The following is a 7,903-nucleotide window of genomic DNA, read 5'->3' as shown; positions in this document are numbered from 1 at the left end:
AATTTATAGTAATATCAAATGTTGTAGTACCTGCAAGACCAGTTTTTGAAGGTCTTGATCTTGTCTTTGAATCAGCCGTATTTGTACTCGTTCTTGTCATGGACTCTGGATTTTATTTCGAGACCAACCGAGACCACAACTCTGAGAATATTCCTATTAATGAGCCGTTTACTGTAGGATTGTATAACTTCTCACTTCAAGTGCAATCAATGACGTTACTGCTGACCGCGTTACCCGCCCCGCACCTTCACACACACACGTGTGCACATGAACACAGGTGAAGTGCTTGTCTGGAAAATATGTCAACACAATCGGCTATTATCAAATGTGGCTACATATACCACAAAGTGTGGTACCATTTTATTATGGGGGCGCCCCAAGTTTAAAGTCTAATTTAATTTAAATTAAATTTTTAAATTTAGGTTTTGTCTTGGTTTCTGCCCCTCTGCTTGTTCTGCGTGTCTGTTCTGTTTCCAGTTCCCCGTTGATGTCTTGCGTTTTTGTCTTTCAGGTCCTGTTCCCTCGTCTCGTCCGTCGCCTCCCCTAGGGCGCGCCCAGTGTGCGCGCCTTTGGGGGGGGGGGGTTCTGTCACGCCCAGCTCCGTCCGATCCTCGTGTGCTATGCCCACCTCGTTACCTCGTGTTAATCCCTGATTGTCATCACCTGTTTCCTGTTCTTTTTGACTTGTCCTGTGTATATTAGTCCGCGTCTCCCACTATCTCCCAGATCGTTCATTGATGTTGTAGTGTCTCGTGCTTGTTGTGCCTAGTGTGCCATCTATCCAGCCAATAAACCCCGCTTACCCGTCCGCTTAGCTCTACTCGCCTGTTTTCCTGCTCGCCTGCCTGCACAAACGTAACACTCGTGTGCTCTCTCCCCCCGTTACATATATGTATCAACACTGAATAACATTACAGTTATTTAATAATTAATATTCTTAGTAGCAGCTGGTTGCACTTTATAAAAAGATTTTGTATTTTTCATTACATTGATTCAGCTGCTACAAATTTTTTATTTTTTTGTACTCAATGTAGCATACATTTATTTTTTATGTGAGTTGCTGGAAACAACCTTTGTACAAAGACAGTTTGGGTTATTAAAAAATGCTGGAAATGGAATTGGTTTTTGTCCCCCCCGATTAATGATTGATTAATCGGAAAAAAAAACAGACAGATTAATCGATTATCAAAATAATTGTTAGCTGCAGCCCTACATTATAGGGACTCCACTTCCTGCCACTGAGGATGTCCACAAGAAGAGATGTCTATGCCGGGCACACAGCATTCTTAGGGACTCCTCTCATCCTCCTAACAATCTCTTCCAGCTCCTCCCCTCTAGAAGGCGCTACAGGAACCTTCAGACTAAAACCAGCAGGTTTAGGAACAGCTTCTTCCCCACAGCTGTCACCCTACTGAACTCAGTTCCCTGCTGAACCTTCCCATCCACACACAGAATTAACCCTCTACACTTTGTAGATCTGTTTACTACACATCTGTACATCTGGATATATGTAGCACACCTGTATACTTGTCCATAGTACATCTGTATATTTGTCCTTCTGTATAGCAATATAGAATACCTGTATATCTACCGAACTTATCTGTATATTACTAATGCTAATTTATCCCCATCATTAACACTGCCCTTATCTGCTCACTTAATTTATTTTTACATAATCTGTACATGACTATTCCCACCTCTGTACCTACTCTCTTAACTGTACAAATTGTACATACTGCACATATTGCACTTGCTACTCTCTGCACCTCTGATTTGATGCTAAACTGTATTTCGTTGCCTGTATTTATACACGTGTAATAACAATAAAGTTGAATCTAATCTAACCTAATATTGGAAAAGCTGACTGTCATTTCACTCTATCTGACATTTCACAACAGGCTGTAGTAGCAACTCACAGACTAAGGAAATCTACCAAAGGCTGCAATCAAGTACAGTCACATGTGTTGCATTGAATGCAAGACACAATTGAGTAACAAATTGCTGGACCTTCCATATTTATACATGGACTATACACGGTTTTACTTTATAAATTTAACTTGATTTTGGACTTCCTCTGCCGGCCCCTTTGGGAGGAACTTGGGGTTCCTCCCAAAGTTTCTTCCTACTAGGGAGTTGTTTTTTGCCACTGTCGCATCTGGCTTACTCTCTGGGGGCTTTGGGCAGAGATAATGTAAAGCGCTTTGAGACAATGTACTGCTGTGAAAATGTGCCATACAAATAAAATTGACTTGAGTCAAAGTCAAGGGAACGTGACATGGCAAGCAATGGCAATACAAAGAGGACTTCGGAATGACTAAATTGTTTTGTAAAACAGCATTAGACAAGAACAAATACTCTCATATCTGCAACATTTACATTCACGTCATTTGGCAGATGCTGTTTGCCAGAGCGACTTACATAAGTGCTTAGAAGTCTCATCAGTGAATACATTCTGATACTGGTTCAACAGAACCCAGCTAAGAATACTATCACTCTAAAAAACTCTGTTTGCAAGTAATAATTTTTTTTAATAACAAGATTAGTTAAGTGCTAATCCAAGTACTTCCAAAAGTACAACAGAGTCCCTGCTCCACTTTATAAATTACTTGGTGGATTTCATTTTACTTTGGATTTATATTTTTGAGTGTTTATAAAGTCAAACAAATGTCCATAATGTCAAACTTGTTTGCATACACTGTCAGTCAAAAGTTTTTTCCATTTATTTCATAAACTGCATATTTTAAAAATTCTTAAGCATTGGAAAGTTGAGTGAACAACTAAAAATGAAAATGTGTCAAATAAAGCAGGTTTCCTTTGTAATATGGAAAGAGAAACAGTGCATGTCTGACATCCTACTGGTTGTGTGGTGATGGCATAGTCAAATTCTAGGCTGTCCTTTAACTTTAAATGCACTAGTTAACTGTTTCATCCCAGTATTTAATGTCCTTTGTAGACAGAATGCCTTGGATTTTCTCTGCTGTTGTAACTGCTAGAGGAGATTGCTTTGATGAATCAAAAAAATATTTTCTTGCTAATAAATGTACTCAAATGGTGAACATGCTGTAAATTTATTTGTTAGCAACAAATACTGAGTGTATTTTTAGTATGTTAAGTGAGTAACATGCAAATGTAGAAAATTTCAGTGTGTGCTAATACCTTTGACTGGTAGTGTAGATGTTCTTCAAATGTATCACAGTGTTTCCCACAGGTCAGAAATATACTTGTGGTGGTAACCGGCACAAAGGGAAAAGATGGTATACATGTGACAAACAAAAAGTGTGACCTTTAACACAATATTTCGATTTATTGAATATTTCTATTCATTTCACATAATATTTCAACCCCCAACTCACCCCTTCATCTACCCACATGGGAGAACAATGTAAAAATAAAAGGGGGGGGGGGATAATTAGTTTGTACAAAGATGGCACTGTTTGTCTGAGCATTGTTTGTCTCTCTGGGTTTTTCCAAAGAAGAGCTCCAATGCCTTTGCATATAGGAAAGCCTGATGCTGGTGCTGGTGCTATCAATACTCAGACATGCAGACTGGTGTTATCCATACTCAGACATGCAGACCGGTGTTATCCATACTCAGACATGCAGACTGGTGTTATCCATACTCAGACATGCAGACTGGTGTTATCCATACTCAGACATACAGACTGGTGTTATCCATACTCAGACATGCAGACTGGTGCTATCAATACTCAGACATGCAGACTGGTGTTATCCATACTCAGACATGCAGACTGGTGTTATCCATACTCAGACATGCAGATTGGTGCTCCCTTCAGTCTGTGTATTTGTTTAATCTTGACGTGAAACTCAGATGAAAAACAGACACTTGGCTTTAAATTAACTATACTTTGAGGTAGGGCTGGGCGATATGGACCGAAAATCATATCTCGATATTTTTAGCTGAACCGCGATATACAATATATATCTCAATATTGTTTTCTCATAAAGTAATAACAAAGACAGTTCCAAGCCAAATGTCCTCAATGTCACACGGGCACTTTTATTTACAGATAGCTGTACATATACATGAAAAAATGGCTCAAAAATGTTGATTTGACCTACCATACTGCGTTTCAACAGATATATCTATTGATCGGTGCTACCTTACCGAAAATGTTATTGTCATTTTTATGGGCTGAAACTGAAAGCGGATAATCCAAAAAATAAATACGTAACTTTGTCTATCTAAAAAACACAAACTAATGTAATGTAAGTAGGCATTGCGAGTTTGAAATACCTTATAAGATTAAGTGTTAAAACATGTCAGGTAATTCGACATAGATCATAGTAAATCAGCATGATGCTGACAGTAAATTGTGATCAGTGTATTTACTAAAATATTACAAAATGTATGAACACTGAAAATGCAGAAATAAGCCACAACTACAACGCAAGGTAACCCCCTAAAACCCTTACCTTAACCCTAACCCCTAAAACCTAACCCTAATCCCAAAACGGTGGAACTGCACATGCGCAGAAAGGCTCGATAGCAGGTCTCGATAGGTAGTATTTTTCTACAGAACAGCGACACTATGAATATAATTTTATAAACTATATCGATATAAATGATAGTCTCATCATATATTTTGTATGAAAATATATATTGATATATAGTAAAAACCCGATATATCGCCCAGCCCTATATACTGTAGAGGCATTATATATTTAATGTTGAAAGAAAAACAAAATTCACTTACCATGATTGAAAAATCAGTTGTCTAAGCTTAACTAAAGTTTGTGTCTTTCTAACTGCCATAGCCTGAAGGGAAACAGAATATAACTATTCTTATATTTAGGCAGGACAACTTCGGCGGATGCTGCGTGACGATCAACTTACGTGCCAAACACACTCTTGGGTGTAGCTTCCAACACAGCACAGCACAGCTGCCACTTTCTTCTATAGAATTCCAAGCTACTACCAAAGTCAGAGAACAATTATAAAATAAAGAGAAAATGAGTTTTACTTGGTATTTGCTTGTATGGGTGCGCAATTTAGATCGTGAATCATTAAAATATATCCACGATCTGCATTCACGGAGAGATCGTTACTATCGCACTTCAGTACATAGCAACATTCGCAGTTCTATGGCTCACACACACATCAAAAGTTTTATCAGCCAAACCCGATTCGACGCAACAATAAACCGGTAACAGCTAACAGTAGATAGTGTTATTTCTTCCTCTTTCCCTTTCGTGCCCTCGTCCCAACATGCAAAGCGCAACATGGAACACATTCCCTATTTGGCAACATAACGGAGTGGATGACATGGGGGAGCTGGTCCCAAAAAAGACTTCAACATTGGAAATACTGAACTTGTTTGGATTGTCCAAAAGCAAGAAGGTGCAAAAAACAATAATTTGCAAAATTTGCGAAGGTGAAGTTTGCAAGTCGATTGGCAACATGAGGAACCTTTTAACCACATCAAAAAAAAAAAAAAAAACACTCAAAATAGTATGCTATTATTTATGTTTTAGGTCTTGTTACCTTATAGGCTTTTTTTTTTTTTTAAAAAAAGGTCATGTTTGTACTTTTCAGTAATTTGCAAAATAGTCTTGATATATTTTTGCTATATCACCCACCCCTACATGTATGTGCTTGTACAATATCAATTGTATTTCTTGCTACTATTCTAAAGAACGTCTCCCTCTTTCTCCACGTGTGGTTGCTGGTACCTATCTTGCGGTAGCAGAACGCACAGAATGGTACAGCGAGTGGAGATTGTCCAAAAGTTAATAGATCATGGATGGCATCATTCTCTCGGCAGGATAAAAACATCACCATTTATTGCAGAGAGTAAATATTTTAAACTGGTTAACCATTAATATACCTGGACAACCCACCCAAGTCAAGTCTGTATGTGGGAAATATTGCGTCCCTGTTGTGATTTTGTGCGCGTGTTAAAGATGCGCAATATGTGAGGACCGGCATGGTCGGCAGCTGCACTGACACAAAATCTTGATTCTGCAAACATTTATGGAAGGGTCAAAATGGCAAACGGGTCAAAATGTGTTACTCTTTTGCATTACCACCCCCAAAAATGATGTTAACATGCACAATTTGTATGTGTTAACATGTAATAAACCATATGAACCACTTTTCCCTGGGGGAGTCTTCTGACCTTTCTGTAAGCCAGCATGTTCTCTAACTTAGGTATATTTCACAGCTGTGTTGTCAGTACACACTGTCTACATTACTGCTTACATATTCAGTACTCAGCGATTTTGGAGAAGCAGTTTCACAGAAAGTGCTGGAGTTGTGCATAATTCTGCATTCGCACTTGTGCAACTCAGACTTAAACAATTCCATCCATTTGCAGCATACAGAGAAAAGTAAAGTGAAAACTGTCACTCCTTTCTTTTATTATGATCACACTTTTCTAAACTAACCAACCAAAAATAAGTCTAAACTAACTGACTATTAAATAAGTGTCATACGGGGCTGGCACATACAAAATGTGCACATTAATATATTAATTTTAAGGTGAAAAAAAACGAACATGTTTTGACCTTTTTGGTCTTCCATACACATTTGATCACAGAGACATTTACATCATTTGCGTTATAAACATTTGTGTGGACACGTCTGCATGTATATACATTTGGAGTAGCATGAACAGGCCTTAATTGAAGATAATGTATCATAGTAAAAATGTTTTCCATATAAATATGTTTGCATCGTTATTAGTTGTGCTCAGAGTAATGTAGGCATAATCTGCGCAAGAATTTATATGACGGCTTCTCTAAACCTCTAAATCTGAGTGAGCCAGCATTCACTGCATACATTACAGCCCAGAAAAGTAAATTTACTCTCTGCAAGTATATTTAATAAATTATTCTCCCTAGCCTTTAAAGGATGCTGCAACGCACATGGGAAAGCGTTTCCTAATTGCAGCCCCCTGTTGTTGATGAATGTCCAGCCTCTGTTAATGGCTGTGCACACACACAGGCCTAATTACTGTCTGTTGCATAATGACAGTTGTGGCATGATAATTACAAAGCGTTGAAGGCATCTCCCAACAATCACAAGAGGAAAAAACCACACGACATGCTAAATGCCTGTTACAGGCTCATTCTGTGGGAGATTTTATGAGCATCGTAAATAACAGTGACATTCATTCTCAAAAGATACAGCTCAAGATTAAAACTTTTAAATGTAGGGTATTTTCTTACTCTTCAGAAATACTTTGTTGGTTACTTGGGTGTTTATTACCATTGTTTAAAGGCACATGGTAGTACCTATATTCAGTTACGTTCTTGACATGGTCTCCAATCTAATAAAAAAAAATCAAGCAGAAGAACAGGTGTTCAGAATGGTATGGTGAAGACATGTGGCTGTTTGCGTGTCATGCAGAGCTAACTTAACCAGCCAGAACGGGCTTGCCAGCAGCCCAGCTGCCCGTCAGCCGTCTGGCACAGCCACGATTTTGTGGCCTGACAAAACAAGAGATAAAGTAAACATGTTTGCATTGTGTAATATATGTCAAAACGGGGGCACCAATTAAAAAAAAAATTAAAAGAAAGAGTGTCTGTGACAGGTCAGAATTCATGACAGAACAGCACAGTTCAGAATGACCAAAATACATTACACAAACACTGCACCAAATTGATGCTAACGTACTTTATGAAAGACAGAAACCCTAAGTAACCAAGCCCCCTAAAGTAATATCTGTACCTGGCACCATCTGCTCTGTCCTGTACTTTACTCTGCCAGTACTTTGTCCTCAGACAGTATTTCGGGGTCAGTTGCAACCAACGTGCTGATTTAGTATGCATGTGCTGGCTAAGTTGCCGGTCTGTTGGTATGGTGCTTTCTCTGGAAGGTTTGCTGCTTTGACCTCAATTGCAGCGTGAAAATGCTCAGGACCAAAACTGGAGACCAGCTGTC

General features: G+C 38.7%; 1 long non-coding RNA gene across 1 annotated transcript; it reads right to left on the bottom strand.

Annotated features, from left to right (window-relative positions):
• Positions 1 to 3,163: 3,163 nt before the first annotated feature.
• LOC140578872 (uncharacterized) lies at positions 3,164 to 5,242 on the bottom strand. Its single transcript, XR_011983158.1, has 3 exons — positions 4,856 to 5,242; positions 4,716 to 4,777; positions 3,164 to 3,220 (listed from the first exon to the last, which is right to left on the bottom strand). It is a non-coding gene; the product is annotated as an uncharacterized lncRNA (long non-coding RNA).
• Positions 5,243 to 7,903: the final 2,661 nt, after the last annotated feature.

Source organism: Paramormyrops kingsleyae, chromosome 16 (genome assembly GCF_048594095.1).
Source record: "Paramormyrops kingsleyae isolate MSU_618 chromosome 16, PKINGS_0.4, whole genome shotgun sequence".
NCBI classification, from domain to species: domain Eukaryota; kingdom Metazoa; phylum Chordata; class Actinopteri; order Osteoglossiformes; family Mormyridae; genus Paramormyrops; species Paramormyrops kingsleyae.
This window is presented reverse-complemented; position numbering and strand designations above follow the sequence as displayed.